The sequence below is a fragment of the Balaenoptera physalus genome (assembly GCF_965194825.1).
Source record: "Balaenoptera physalus genome assembly, chromosome: 5".
NCBI classification, from domain to species: Eukaryota; Metazoa; Chordata; class Mammalia; order Artiodactyla; family Balaenopteridae; genus Balaenoptera; species Balaenoptera physalus.
In genome coordinates, this window is record NC_138884.1 from 33,261,156 (window position 1) to 33,276,689 (window position 15,534).

Genomic DNA, 15,534 nt, shown 5'->3' on the forward strand with positions numbered 1-15,534 from the left:
GGAGCCAGACTGTCTGAGTTTGAATCCTGGCCCTGCCATTTACCACCTAGGTATCTGGGACAAGTTACTTAGCTTCTATACCTGAATTTCCTTATACTTAAAATGAGGGTCACACAGTACCTATCTCTTAGCTTCGTTGTAATGATTAAATAAGTTAATGCAGTTATGGCACCCAGAACATATCAAGCCCTCGATGAGTTGCTGTTCTTACTCCAGCTCCGCCTGGAGCAGAACTTTGATGATTCTCAGAGGAGCCAGGCTTCCACCCAAGAGGAGCCATGTCTCCTGCCAGTTACATCAGTCTTACACAGTGCTTGGACTTTGAGACCTCTGACTGGGGGGAAAGAAGACAGGAAGGCTTTCCTCCTCTGCCTACTGCCTCCCAAATAAACTGACGTCTGCCTTGAGAGCTGAACAATAAGTGCTTAATTCTTTTCTCCCACAGTTGAGTTAAGGAAAGGGAGCAAATACAGTGTTTTTCTTGGTACAATAGATCTTAAATTGTGGTAACAAGCCCACAGAAGGTTTGTTTGTTTGTTTGTTAATTAATTAATTTATTTATTTATTTTTGGCTGTGTTGGGTCTTCGTTTCTGTGCGAGGGCTTTCTCTAGTTGTGGCAAGCGGGGGCCACTCTTCATCGCGGTGCGCAGGCCTCTCACTATCGCGGCCTCTCTTGTTGCGGAGCACAGGCTCCAGACGCGCAGGCTCAGTAGTTGTGGCTCACGGGCCCAGTTGCTCTGCAGCATGTGGGATCTTCCCAGACCAGGGCTCGAACCTGTGTCCCCTGCATTAGCAGGCAGATTCTCAACCACTGCGCCACCAGGGAAGCCCCCACAGAAGGTTTTTTGAACTTGGTGGAAAGCAAGTGATCACAGAAGATTCCTGTCACCTAATTTTTGTGCAAGGTACTGATTGGATGTGAAAGATCATAAAAAGCTGTGTGGAAATAATAACTGAATGTCTCATCTTGTGATTCGTCTTCAGAGCAGAGCAGTTGGCTTAAACTGTTCAGCACTCATGCTTTCCAAGCTAATGATACCCTCTCCAACCCCGTTATGTGTGTGATTTTGATAAACACGCAACACCTTTAGGTCAGGGAACTATTATGCAAATGATGGGATAAAGGTTAGCTGAGCGGTTCCCCTTGAAGTAGGTGTCAGAACCAAAGCTGTGAAGCCCAGCTGGCCTTCCATGTCCTCGCCCACTCAGTGAACCCTGAGGAGCTTTGTTTAGCCCAGTTTGAAACTACTGCCCTATAAGGTTAAGTCTAAGCTCCTTAAGTAAGTCCACGTTACATGATTTGGCTCCCACTTAACACCTCCCTCTAGCCTCAGTCTTCAATATTTCCTACTCACTATCCTCATTCACACTTTTGCTAAGGCAGTTCTCCCTCCCTGTATATAATGTGTTCCATTTTAGTTTGCTCACTCCATATCATCCTTACTCAGTTCAAAATTCTCCACTTCTCCAAATTGCTAGTTTAGGTAAAGCATTCTTTCTCTGATTTCCCGTAGTCCCCTATCCATAACTCTGGTTTAGCATTTACCCTGTTGTATAAATGAAATGGTCTGTTTATCCTCTTGACTAGAAAGTGAGTTCCTGGGCCTCAGGGAGTATGCCTTATTCATTCTTTATCTGCAGCATTCAGAATAGCAATTAGAATTAAAGAAGTCATTAAATGTCTGATGGAACTGAGCTGAAGGCCATGGCAGGATGACCAGAGGAAAAGGATGATTTGGTACATGTGTAGAGAACAGACTCTACAGGAGTTGAAACAATTATATGATTGGAATAGCAAGGACATGAGGAGAGGGGAGAAAATGAAGGTGATGCCAAAATGTTTAGCATGAGCAACTAGGTACATGGTGGTGCCATTAACCAGGATAGGCAGTACAGGCCAAAAGAGGAAGGAGAAGAAAACAGATCTTAAAAAAAAGATAGATGATGAGTGAAGTGGCTGTGTCTGAGGTGTCAGTGGAACATGAAGTGAAGATACCCAGTGGGCAGATGAGTAGGTGTGTCTAGAGCTCAGGAACAAGATCGGGCCTAGAAATATATTTGGAGGTTTTAATTATGTTGGCAGGTTGAAGTTGTATGAATGATTATAATTCTCCAGGGAAAGTATATAGAGGGAGGAAATATGCAAACCAAAATGTAGACTGGGGGAAAAAAATGTAGACTAGAGAGAAAGCAGCAAAGCCTCTGATTGGGAGAACCTTCTGACTATTGAGAGTGGAAGAAAGTAAGATACTGCGTAAGGTGGGTCATCATTCTAAGGAATGGTTAGAACATGAGTTGCCAGTAGGACCAGAGTCTCTCCTAAATGCAATCAGGGCAACAGCATATAGAATAAATAAATATAAGAAATATGAATAAATTATGTCTTCTCAATATATTATAATTCACCTTTATGATGAGAATTTTTTATGACTCACTAAAAGTGGGAGTTGGAAAGTTAGGATTTATTGATGTTTCTCAGGGGAGTCTATATTGAATGCATTCTGTATTGTAGGCACTGTTTTAAGTAATTTAATGTTTCACCAGCCAGCATCTCCCCTCTCTTTTTCTGGGAACTGCTTGTATTAGCTTTCACCAGGTTATGCCATATAACAGACAACTCTGAAAATTCAGTGACTTTTAGAAAACAAAGGACTAATTTTTGCTTGTGTTACGTGGAGACTACAAGTTGTTTACAGTGCTGCTTCAGGCTTTGGGAAGACTATGGCTGTGCACCATGTGCTGTCTCATCCTGGATTCCAGGACAAAGAAACAACTCCTACATGAGACTTGCCCAATCTCTTGGCAGAGTGGGGCAGCCAGGGAGCTGCCAGAAAACCATGGTGCCTCTTAAAGCTTCTGCACAAGTGTCGCATCATATGGCTAAGCTCAACCTCAATGGAGAGGGGATATATACTCTTTCCACAAGGAAGGGAAGCTTCAAGTCACATATACATGGAAAGTGAGGAGCAAATAATTGGGGGCAATAATACAATTTACCACACTGTTCCTCTGTCAGCTTAAACCCTGTAGCACCTGTGGGAAAATTGCATGTTCTTTCATGTTCCCAGTCCTTTGGCCACAATTGATTTCTTCAGGGTTAAGGACATAACCCAAACGTCTTCTAACAGGAATTGAGAATGAAAGAAAAAAAAAAAGTAGAATCTTGGTAGCCAAATTGTAAGATGTAAAACGTGGGAGTTATCAGTGACCATGTTCCTCACCAAATGGAGGAAACTAAGCTGCAGTTGCAGGGAACAGAGCCAACAGAGTAAAGTCAAACAGGGACAGAGAGGAAGGTATTATTCCTGCTCTTCCTATGGTTTGGTTGTTCAATCATTCCTTGGATTCTGTGAATCATGAAGTTTTCCTTTTGTCTAAGCTAAAGTTGAATTGGTTTCTGTCATAGTGAAATCATGATTCATGCACATGTGTAATTTCATTTAATCCTAACACCAATACTTTTAAGTAGTTACTGTAATTGACATTTTATAAATGAGACTCAGAATTAGAGATGGAAGTTCTCCCTGGTACCCTGCCTAGAAGAAATATTTTACAATAACACCCAACTGCATTATTCTACCCTGTTCTCACCAAGCAATTTTTTGACCTGGTCTCTTCCACGGGTACTAACACACTGGGAAACAGAGACCAAAAAATGGTCTGATATTGGTTATCTTGCCAGAAATACTTTGCATTATGAAATAATTTATTGGCATTATGATTTATAAATTAGTTTCTTATTAGTTTGGTTAGCATGAATCATTTCTGAGAATTAGAGGTAACTTTTTAGAGTTTAAGGATCTGAAAAGTTGAGAGTCATATTAGAGCTAAACCTTCTCAGGATCTGACCTTGCCTAGACTTGTACGACCTCTTTTGGACATCTTCTTAGCTGCACAGCTGCCATAAACTAAGATTCCTCAAGATGTCAAAGATAGAGGTTCCACCAACAATTGAATCCTGGCCACAAAACTGAACTTTCTAATGAGTTGTATCTCAACAAACATTTTTTTAAATTATTAGGCAAAATTCCCAATGAAAAATGGGCAAAAAACTGTCAGAATCAACTTTTTTTGAACTCTGGAAATTAGCCAAAGGCCTGCGGCAACCTGGCAAAAATACTTATTTAAGGAAAATAGCTGATTCTTAGTAAGTACTAATGGGATTCCAGTCCCATCCCCCTCTCCTTAGATCAGTGGTAGCTGTGAGAATAACAGCCTGCATTCCTGGTACCAGAGTGAGCAAAGAATTGTGATTAATTATTTGTTCTAATCTGCCTGGTGGATTCCTAGAATAGTGGCTTAAAGACGTGTCTTTATTTTGCCTAACTACAAACTAGCCTAGTGCTAAATCTCCTTCCCAGGAGTACTTGTTGAAAATATTTACAGTCTAATATCTTAGGTTACTACTGCCTGTGGTGATCACTGACAGCAGGGGCAAACAGCAGACTAAACAAAAAGCTTGTGAGGAAAGGCGGGGGAATGAGTGTCCAGTAAGGGCTTACAAAGGTCTGACAAAGCCCTGAGAATGTAGAAGGCCAAATGCATGCACAGGGCTGTGTGCATGCTCAGAAAAAAAAAAAAAAAAAAAAACTCTGAAATTTTCACCTCCCGCTGACCTTAAGGCTCTAAGAAAGCAGGAAATAAAGGCTCAGGTAGAATTGTAAGGTTCTTGGCAAGTGTTGAAAGTGGGCCACAACAAACACATATGGGGGGCTTCCCTGGTGGCGCAGTGGTTGAGAATCTGCCTGCCAATGCAGGGGAGACGGGTTCGAGCCCTGGTCTGGGAAGATCCCACATGCCGGGGAGCAACTGGGCCCGTGAGCCACAATTACTGAGCCTGCGCGTCTGGAGCCTGTGCTCTGCAACAAGAGAGGCCGCAATAGTGAGAGGCCCGCACACCACGATGAAGAGTGGCCCCCGCTTGCCGCAACTAGAAAAAGCCCTCGCACAGAAACGAAGACCCAACACAGCCATAAATAAATAAATAAATAAATAATAAATAAATAAATAAATTTAAAAATTAAAAAAAAAACCACACACATGGGCCCTCTGCAAAGACTTGAAGATTTTTTGGTTCCAGGTACAGGCATACCTTATGTTATTAATTTCACTTTATTGTGCTTTGCAGATACTGCATTCTTTACAAATTGAAGGTTTGTGGCAACCCCACATCAAGCAAGTCTATCAGCACCATTTTTCCAACAGCATTTGCTTACTTCATGTCTCTGTGGCACATTTTAGTATTCTTACCATATTTCAAACGTTTTCATTATTATTATACTTATGGTGATCTGTGACCGGTGATCTTTGATGTTACTATTGTAATTGTTTTGGGGCACCACGAATCATGCCCATATAAGACAGAGAACATAGTCGATAAATACTGTGTGTGTTCTGACTGCTCCATCAACCAGCTGTTCCCCGTCTTTCTCCTTCTCGGGCCTCCCTATTCCCTAAGAAAAAACAATATTGAAATTAGGCCAATTAATAACCCTACATTAGCATCTCAGTGTTCAAGTGAAAGGAAGAGTCACATGTCTCTCACTTTAAATCAAAAACTAGAAATGATTAAGCTTAGTGAGGAAATCATGCCGGGCTGAAAGCTAGACCTCTCGCACCAACAGTTAGTCAAGTTGTGAATGCAAAGGAAAAGTTCTTGAAGGAAATTAAAAGTGCTATTCCAGTGAGCACACGAATGATAAGAAAGCAAAACAGCCTTATTGCTAATATGGAGAAAGTTTTAGTGGATCAAACCAGCCACAGCATTCCCTTAAGCCAAAGCCTAATCCAGAGCAAAGCCGTAACTCTCTTCAACTCTGTAAAGGCTGAGAGAGGTGAGGAAGCTGCAGAAGAAAAGTTTGAAGTGAGCAGAGGTTGGTTCATGAGGTTTAAAACATAACATAAAAGTGCAAGATGAAGCAGTGCAAGATGAAGCAGCAAGTACTGTTGTAGAAGCTACAGCAAGTTATCCAGATCTAGCTAAGATAATTAATGAAGGTGGTTACACTAAACAACAGATTTTCAGTGTAGATGAAACAACCTTATATTGGAAGAAGATGCCATCTAGGACTTTCATAGCTAGAGAGCAGAAGTCAATGCCTGGCTTCAAAGCTTCAAAGGACAGGCTGACTCTTGCTGGTGCCAACACAGCTGGTGACTTTAAGTTGAAGCCAATGCTCATTTACTATTCCAAAAATCCTAGGACCCTTAAGAATTATGCTAAATCTACTCTGCTTGTGCTCTATAAATGGAACAACAAAGCCTGGATGACAGCCTATCTGTTTATGACATAGGTTACTGAATAGTTTAAGCCCAATGTTGAGACCTACTGCTCAGAAAAAAAGTTTCCTCTCAAAATATTACTGTTCATCAACAATGAACCTGGTCATCCAAGAGCTCTGATGGAGATGTACAGTGAGATTAATGTTGTGCCTGCTAACACATTTATTCTGCTGTCCGTGAATCAAGGAGTAATTTCGACTTTCAAGTCTTATTATTTAAGAAATACATTTTGTAGGGCTGTAGCTGCCAGTGATTCCTCTGATGGATCTGGGCAAAGTAAATTGGAAACCTTCTGGAAGGATTCACAGTTCTAGATGCCATTAAGAACTTTTGTGATTCATAGGAAGAGGTCAAAATATCAACATTAACAGGAGTACAGAATAACTTTATTCCAACCCTCACGGATGACTTTGAGGGGTTCAAGACTTCAGTGGAGGAAGTAATTGCAGATGTGGTGGAAATAGCAGGAGAACCAGAATTAGAAGTGGAGTATGAAGATGTGACTGAATTGCTGCAACCTCATGATAAAACTTTAATGAATGAGGAGTTGCTCCCTAAGGATGTGCAAAGAAAGTGTTTTCTTGAGATGAAATCTACTCCAAGTGAAGATGCTCTGAAGTTTGTTGAACAAAAACATAGGATTTAGAATATTACATAAACTTCATTGACAAAGCAATAGCAGGGTTTGAGAAGACTGACTGCAATTTTGTAAGTTCTACTGTGGGTAAAATGCTATCAAAGAGCATTGCATGCTGCAGAGAAATTGTTCGTGAAAGGAAGAGTCAGTGCGGCAAACTTCATTGTTGTCTTATTTTAAGAAATCGCGGGACTTCCCTGGTGGTCCAGTGGTAAAGAATCCGCCTTCCAATGCAGGGGACGCGAGTTCGAGCCCTGGTCAGGGAACTAAGATCCCACATGCCGCGGGTCGGTTAAGCCCACGCGCCATAACTACAGAGCCCACGCACTCTGGAGCCCACGCGCCACAACTAGAGAGAGAAAACCCGCAGGCCACAACTAGAGAGAAGCCCACGCCGCAACGAAAGATCCCGCATGCCGCAACTAAAACCTGATGCAGCAAAAACCAAACAAATATTAACAAAAAAAAACACATTGCCACAGCCACCCCAACCTTCAGCTGACCACCCTGCTGACCACTGTGATCTGCCAGCAGCCATCAACACCAAGGCAAGACCCTCTACCAGCAAAAAGATTACAACTTGCTGAAGGCTCAGATGATGGTAAGCATTTTCTTAGCAATAAAGTTTTTAAATTAAGGTATGTACATTGTTTTTTAGACATAGTGCTATTGCATATGTAATAGACTACAGTACAGTGTAAACATGACTTTTGTATGTACTGAGAAGCCAAAAAATTTATGTGACTCACTCTATTGAGATATCTGCTTTATTGCAGTGATCTGGAACCAAACCTCTGAGGCAATCTCTCTGAGGTATTCCTGTTTAAGGACTCTGCCCAATCATTTGCTGACCACTAAGATAATATAACAGAGACTTCAGGAGCCACATAAAACAAAGAATAGACTACAGAATTCATCTGTTTAGAAAAGTCATTAAACAATAACAACTACAATGAGCAGCAACAACAACAAATCCTTGGAAATGGAGAGTTGATACAATTATTATCACCCGAAGTCCATAATTTACATTAAGATTCATTCCTGGTGTTGTACATTCTATGAGTTTTGACAAATGTATAATGACATGTATCTGCAATTACAGTATTGTACATAGTAGCCCTAAAACTCCTCTGTGCTCTGCCTATCCATCCTTTTCTCCCTCTAACCCCAAGCAACCATTCATCTTTTTACTGTCTCCATAGTTTTGCCTTTTCCAGAATGCCATATAGTTGCAATCATATAAGATATACCCTTTCCAGATTAGCTTTTTTCACTTTGTAATATGTGATAAATGTTCCTCTATGTCTTATCATGGCTTGATGACTTACTTCTTTTCAGTGATAATATTCCTTTTTCTGGATGTACTACAGTTTATTTATCCATTCACCTACTAAAGGGCATATTGGTTCCTCCCATGTTTTGGTAATTATGAATAAAGCTGATATAAACATCCATGTGCAGGTTTTGTGTTAACATGAGTTTTTAACTCCTTTTGCTAAATACCAAAATCGTGATTGCTAGATTGGGTGGTAAAATTATGTTTAGTTTTTCAGAAGCCACCAAATACCTTCCAGAGTGGCTGTACTATTTTGCATCCGTGCAAGCAATGTATGAGAGTTCCTGTTGCTGCATATCCTCAACAACATTTGGTATAATCAATGGTTTGAATTTTAGCTATTCTAATAGATGTATGGTGATACTTTGTTGTTTTTTTTTTTAAATTAATTATTTATTTATTTTTGGCTGTGTTGGGTCTTCGTTTATGTGCGAGGGCTTTCTCTAGTTGCGGCAAGTGGGGGCCACTCTTCATTGCGGTGCGCGGGCCTCTCACTACCGCGGCCTCTCTTGTTGCGGAGCACAGGCTCCAGACGCGCAGGCTCAGTAGTTGTGGCTCACGGGCCTAGTTGCTCCGCGGCATGTGGGATCTTCCCAGACCAGGGCTCAAACCCGTGTCCCCTGCATTGGCAGGCAGACTCTCAACCACTGCGCCACCAGGGAAGCCCCGATACCTTGTTTTAATTAGCAAGTCCCTGATGAAATGTGATGTTGAGCATCTTTTCATATGATTATTTGATAACTGTGTATCTTCTTTAATAAGGTGTCTATTCATATCTTTAGCCCATCTTTTAATCAGGTTGTGTGTTATTGTTGGGTTGTAAGAGTTCTTTGTATGTTTTGGATAACAGACCTTTATCAGATCTGTCTTTTACAAATATTTTCTCCCACTCTGTGGCTTGTCTTCTCCTTCTCTTGACAGTGTCTTTTTGCAGAGGAGAAGTTTTTAATTTTAATGAAGCCCAGGTTATCAATTCTTTCATGGATTTTGCCTTTGGTGTTATATCTGAAAAGTCATCACCATGCCCAAGGTCATATAGATTTTTTCCAATGTTATCTTCTAGGAGTTTTATAGTTTTGCATTTTACTCTTAGGTCTGTGATATATTTTTAGTTAATTTTTGTAAAAGGTATAAGGTCTGTGTCTAGATTCACATTTTTGCATATGAATGTGCAGTTGTTCCAACACCATTTGTGGAAAAGTCTACTTTTGCTCCATTGTGTTGCCTTTGCTTCTTTGTCAGAGATCAGTTGATTATATTTATATGGGTATAATTCTGGGCTCTCTAGTCTATTCCATTGATCTACATGTCTCTTCTTTTGCCAGTACCACACTGTCTTGATTACTGTAGTTTATAGTTAAGTCTTAAGGTCAGCTTGTGTCAGCCTTCTGACTTTGTTCTTTTCCTTCAATATTGTGTTGGCTATTCTGGGTATTTATCTCTCCATGTACATTTAGAATCAGTTGTTGATATCCAAAAAATAATTTATTAAGATTATTAGGATTGCATTGAATCTATATATCAAGTTGGGAAGAACTGACATCTTGACAATATTGAGTCTTCTTATCCATGAATATGGAATATCTATTTATTTAGGTCTTCGATTTCTTTCATCAGAGATTTGTAGTTTTCTTCAACTAGACCTTGCACATATTTTGTTAGATTTATACCTAAGTATTTCATTTTGTGGGGAGGGGTGCTAATGTATGTGCTATTTTTTAAAACCTCAAATTCTACTTGTTCATTGTTGGTACACAGGAAAGCCATATACTTTTGTATATTAACCTTGTATACTGCAACTTTGCTATAATTGCTTATTAGTCCCAGAAAGGTGTTTTTGGCAATTATTTCACACCTTTTGTATAAACAACCATGTCATCTGTGAACAAAGACAGTTCTATTTCTTCCTGAAACTCTATACCCATTGAACAATAACACCCAATTCCACCCTCCCCCAGCTGCTGGCAACCACCATTCTACTCTCTGCTTCTCTGAGTTTGACTACTCTAAGTACCTCATGGAAGTAGAATTATATAGAATTTGTTTTTTTGTGACTGTCTTATTTCATTTAGCATAGTATCCTCCAGGTTCATTCATGTTGTAGCATATGTCAGAATTTTCTTCCTTTTTAAGGCTGAATAATATTCTATTGTGTGTATATATTACATACAATGTATGCATCCATTATTGGACACTTGGGTTTCTTCCATGTTTTAGCTACTGTGTATAATGCTGCTATGAACATGGTTGTACAAAACATCTCTTTGAGACACAGCTTGCAATTCTTTTGGGTACATACCCAGAAGTGGAATTGCTGGATCTTATGGTAATTCTATTTTTAATTTTTTGAGGAACTACCATACTGTTTTCCACTGTACCATTTTACTTTCCCACCAACAGTACACAAGGGTTCCACTTTCTCCAAATCCTTGCCAACACTTTTTATTTTCTGGTTTTTTGATATTAACTATTCTACTGGATGGGAGGTGGTATCTCATTTTACTTTTAATTTGCATTTCCCTAATGATTACTGTTGTTGATCTTTTTTTTCATGTGCTTATTGGCCACGTATATATCTTCTTTGGAGAAATGTCTATTCAAGTCCTTTGCTGATTTTTGAATCAAGCTGTTTGGTTTTTTTGTTGATGAGTTTTAGGCGTTCTCTATACATTCTGGATATTAATCCCTTATCTGATAAATGATTTACAAATATTTCTTCCATTGTGTGGGTTGCCTTTTTTACTCTGTTGATATTGTGATTATTACTATTACTTGCAGTAACATAAGTTATCCGTAAGGTACATGGTGTAATGGAAAGAGCACTGTATCAGGGGACTTGATTTCAAGTCCTGTTCACATTTATTATCTCTGACTGAGGTATAGAGTCCTGGGCTTGAATTCCAGGTCTACCACTTATTAGCGATCTGAACTCAAGCAGAATTTTGAAACTTAGTTTCCTCATCTGAAAAATGGATAATATAATAAATTGCACCTTGTACATTCTTGTGAGATTAACAGTACTATATATAAAGCACCTGGCACATAGAAAATGATTATTATTTGATATTATTTTAGTGTTATTTTCCCCTTTGAGTTGTTTTAGTTGCATACTTTAGGAACTTAGGGAGAGATTGTCGTAGAATGGTTTTTAATCCCAGTAAAAAAGAGTAAGACCACTTAGTACCGTCCCAAGGAATAGAGATAAAGAATAGCGGATGGGATACAGCTTCATGGGATACCTTATCTAGTTCTTTGATAAAGGAAAAAGAGATGGAAAAGACAGAAATCAATTATGTTTAATTTCAATTTCAAAAGTTTCCTCCTTAGTCCAAGATGTTCAGTATCAAGCCATATGTTTGATGACATTGGCAGAAAGCAGGAGGAGAAATTCCAGCATGTTCTTTGCAGCAAATGGAAATATAAGGAGAATCATTTGATAGCAAATTTTTATCTTTCTCTATGGCGTATAATAAATATATACGAACCCGAAATTTTTATTGGATATTCAAATTTGTAAATAGCCAAATTACCTTCAAGTGTAAATGTGGTATTCAAATAGTAATTTAGAAAAAATTTTAAATCAATATAAGTGGGACTTCCCTGGTCGTCTAAGTCCTCATGCCACAACTAAGGGCCTGCATGCCACAACGAAGATCCTGCATGCCACAACTAAGATCTGGCACAGCCAAAATAAATAAATATAAATAAATAAATAAATAATAAAAAAGAAAGAAAACAATATAAGTATATAAGCAGAGCTATACAATTGTCTCTCTGATAAAGATAATTAAAAGAAAGGGTAAAGCTTTGTTTGATAACACATCATGTCCATTTCTCTCCTGAAAATAATAAATACCATAAAGTATAAAGAATAGTATATCCCATAATAAAAGTTTTAATAATATGGTTGAAACAAAGGAAATCAGGTTACATATACATATATATATGTCAAGATTAAATCCTGTTATTTATTAATGCACTTAAAATAACAGTGATAAATTCATTAAATATTACCATGCATAACATATTTTTATGAAGAATAATTACATTTTCCAAAACAAAAAATAGTAGTGAGGATAGTGGCATTGTTTTACATTTTCAAATCTTATTAATATCTAACTTAAACAAAGATCCTCATATCTTCTTATTCTATGAGTGCAATATGTTATTTTGGTAGAATTTTATAAAGAAACCCCAGCCTGATATAGATATGTAGCTGTAAAAGTGAGGAATATTTTAATAACATTTTTGCATAATCGAGGATATTTTTCTTTGAAACAATACCCAACAACGAATAGTTTCTTAAAGGCTAGTTACAATATGAAATCTGAAAATATATCAATGGACTTCTTAAAAAAAAATCATCTGGCTGGAACCATTATTATTTCAGAAATAAGCATCCTATGTAATTTGAGGTGGCTAGAATAGTTATATCTGTAATATAATATTTGTCAGATTACTGTAATAAATATTTGTCAGAAACAACAGTCATCTCAGTAATCATACACATTTATTTTATTCATAAAGTACTTACAAAAATAATTCTTCTGTATCAAAAAACTTACAAATGTCACAAGAGAGTTAGCTAATGGTCTACACAATAGAGAAGGAAAAGTCTGCTAGGGAAAGCTCTAAAGAAACATTTTCCCCATTACATTTTTGATTGGTATAGTTCATGAAGAAAGCCTAGTTTTGCCTTCCTTTTTGGTGCTTAGTCTGAGAAGGAACACAAGAAACCAAGTCTTAGGAGAAAAACTGCTTTCAAAATCTCAAGTGTAAGCCACAAATAGGCTCTTTTGATAAAAGCTTCAAAGTTAAAGAGATGAGAAATACAAGTATATATTCTATAAGTTATTTCAAAAAATTCAGCAACTATAAATGTATCATTTGTACGCTTGAAAGTACAATTTTCATGCTTTGAATATTTTATCCTGAGAAAAGTTTTGACTATTTTGTTCTAGAAGGTTCGAAAATGAAATTTACACACACATACACACACACACACATATAATATGTATTATGTGTCAGGGATTATGGATATATTATGTACATCAGGAATTCTCCATATGATTAACATTCTGGACTGTCCAAACAATGTCAAGCAATGAGAAACCAAACATGATCACATCTGTGTTGTAAAAAGAGCACGGAGGGCAGAGTCAAGATGGCGGACTAGGAGGGAGCAGAATTCACATCTCCGCACAACTAGGGCACCTACCAGGCACCGGTGGGGGACCACAGACACCTAAGGGGATGGGAGGAACCTGCAGCAACCGGGTAGGACGTAGGGCATGGGGGAAGTGAAGGGGGACGAGAAGGGGAGGCGGGACGGGACTGGTGCCCCTGAGAGGCGGCTGGGGGAGGGGAAGGGATCCCACACCCAAAGCGGGAAATTGGGGGACCACTGGGAAGGCAGAGGATCAAAAGGGAGCATGTCCAGGATTCCCCTGCCCCCTTGGGGCCCCAGAAGCCTGCTGAGATCCCAGGCCTGATCCTCTGCCCATCGAGGCCCCTCCAGCCACATGGGTCCTGAGAGAGTGGGAGGGAGGGAAGGGGGAGCAAAAGTAAAGGCCAGACCTACAGGACCAGCACCCCTGAGGGGTGACTGGGGGAGGGAAGGAGTTCTTACACCCAGCAGGACCCACCCACAGTTAGGGGTCCAGCAGGGGTTGTGGAGACGGTGGGGTGGGGAGGAATGGAAGGGAACGCAGGCAGCACTTTCCCTGTCCACTTAGGCACGGGGGAGCCTCTTGGGCTCCCAGGCCTAATCCTCTGCCATTGGAGTCTCCTTCCTGCGCAGAGCCCAAGCCCCGCCCCTACACCAACTCTCAGAGCCCTACCTCTACACTCGGAGACCCCCTCTGACACCCCCTCCAACGCACTGGACCTAAACCACACCCACACACCCTCACCGAAGGCCTTATCTCCAAACTCCAGAACTCCACACTCCAGAGGCCCTCCTTTGGACATGCTGCCTCTCCCCTTCCACACGGGTCCTAAACAGAGGCCCCGCCCCATGCTTGAATGTTGCCCTGCCTAGGCCCCGCCCCCAGGGCCTTTTCTGGCTGCCTGTGTCCTGAGCCAAGGCCCCACCCCAGGCTCAAATGTCACCACACCACCCGCCTAGGTCCCACCTCACCCTAAACCCCGCCCCTGCCCAAGTTTCACCCCCCCCTAAACTCCACCCCCATAGCTAAGGCTTTCTTTTTTTTCTTTTTTCCTCTTTCAGATTGGGGTTCTGTTTTACCTTGTTGATTCATTATTGTTGATTCATTTATATTTTTATTTTTCCTAATAAATCTTTTATTTTTCTAATTTTATTTTATTCTTTACACTTTGTTATTGTTCTCTCCTTTTGGCTTGTTCCCCCCACTTTTTTTTTCTTTTTTCTGTTGTGGTTTTATTTTACTTGTTGCAGTTGTTTCAATTATATTTTTATTTTTCCTAATATATTTTTTATCTTTCTAATTTTATATTTTTTATTCTTTGATATTGTACTGCTCTTTTTTTTTTTTTTTTTTTTTTTTGCCACACCACACAGCTTCCAGGACCTTGCTTCCCAGGCTGGAGGTCAGGGCTGAGCTCCTGTGGTGGGAGCTCCAAGTCCAAACTGCTGGACTAACAGTGAACCTCAGACCCCAGGGAATATTAATTGGAGTGAGGCCTCCCAGAGGTCCTCATTTCAGCACCAAGACCCAGCTCTATCCAACTGCCTGCAAACTCCAGTGCTGGACGCCTCAGGCCAAACAACCAGTAAGACAGGAGTACAGCCCCACCCATCAAAAAAATAAATACATAAAATGACAAAAAAATATGTTACAGATGAAGGAGCAAGGTAAAAACCTACAAGAACAAATAAATGAAGGTGAAATAGGCAACCTACCTGGAAAAGAACTCAGAGTAATGATAGTAAAGATGATACAAAATCTCAGACACAGAATGGAGAAAATACAAGAAACATTTAACAAGGATCTAAAAGAACTACAGAGCAAACAAACAGTGATGAACAACACAATAAATGAAATTAAAAATACTCTAGAAGGAATCAATAGCAGAATAACTGAGGTAGAAGAACGGATAAGTGAGCTGGAAGATAAAATGGTGGAAATAGCTGCCAGGGAGCAGAATAATGAAAAAAGAATGAAAAGAATCGAGGACAGTATCAAAGACCTCTGGGACAACAATAAATGCACCAACATTCGAATTATAGGGCTCCCAGAAGAAGAAGAGAAAAAGAATGTGTCTGAGAAAATATTTGAAGAGATTATAGTCGAAAAC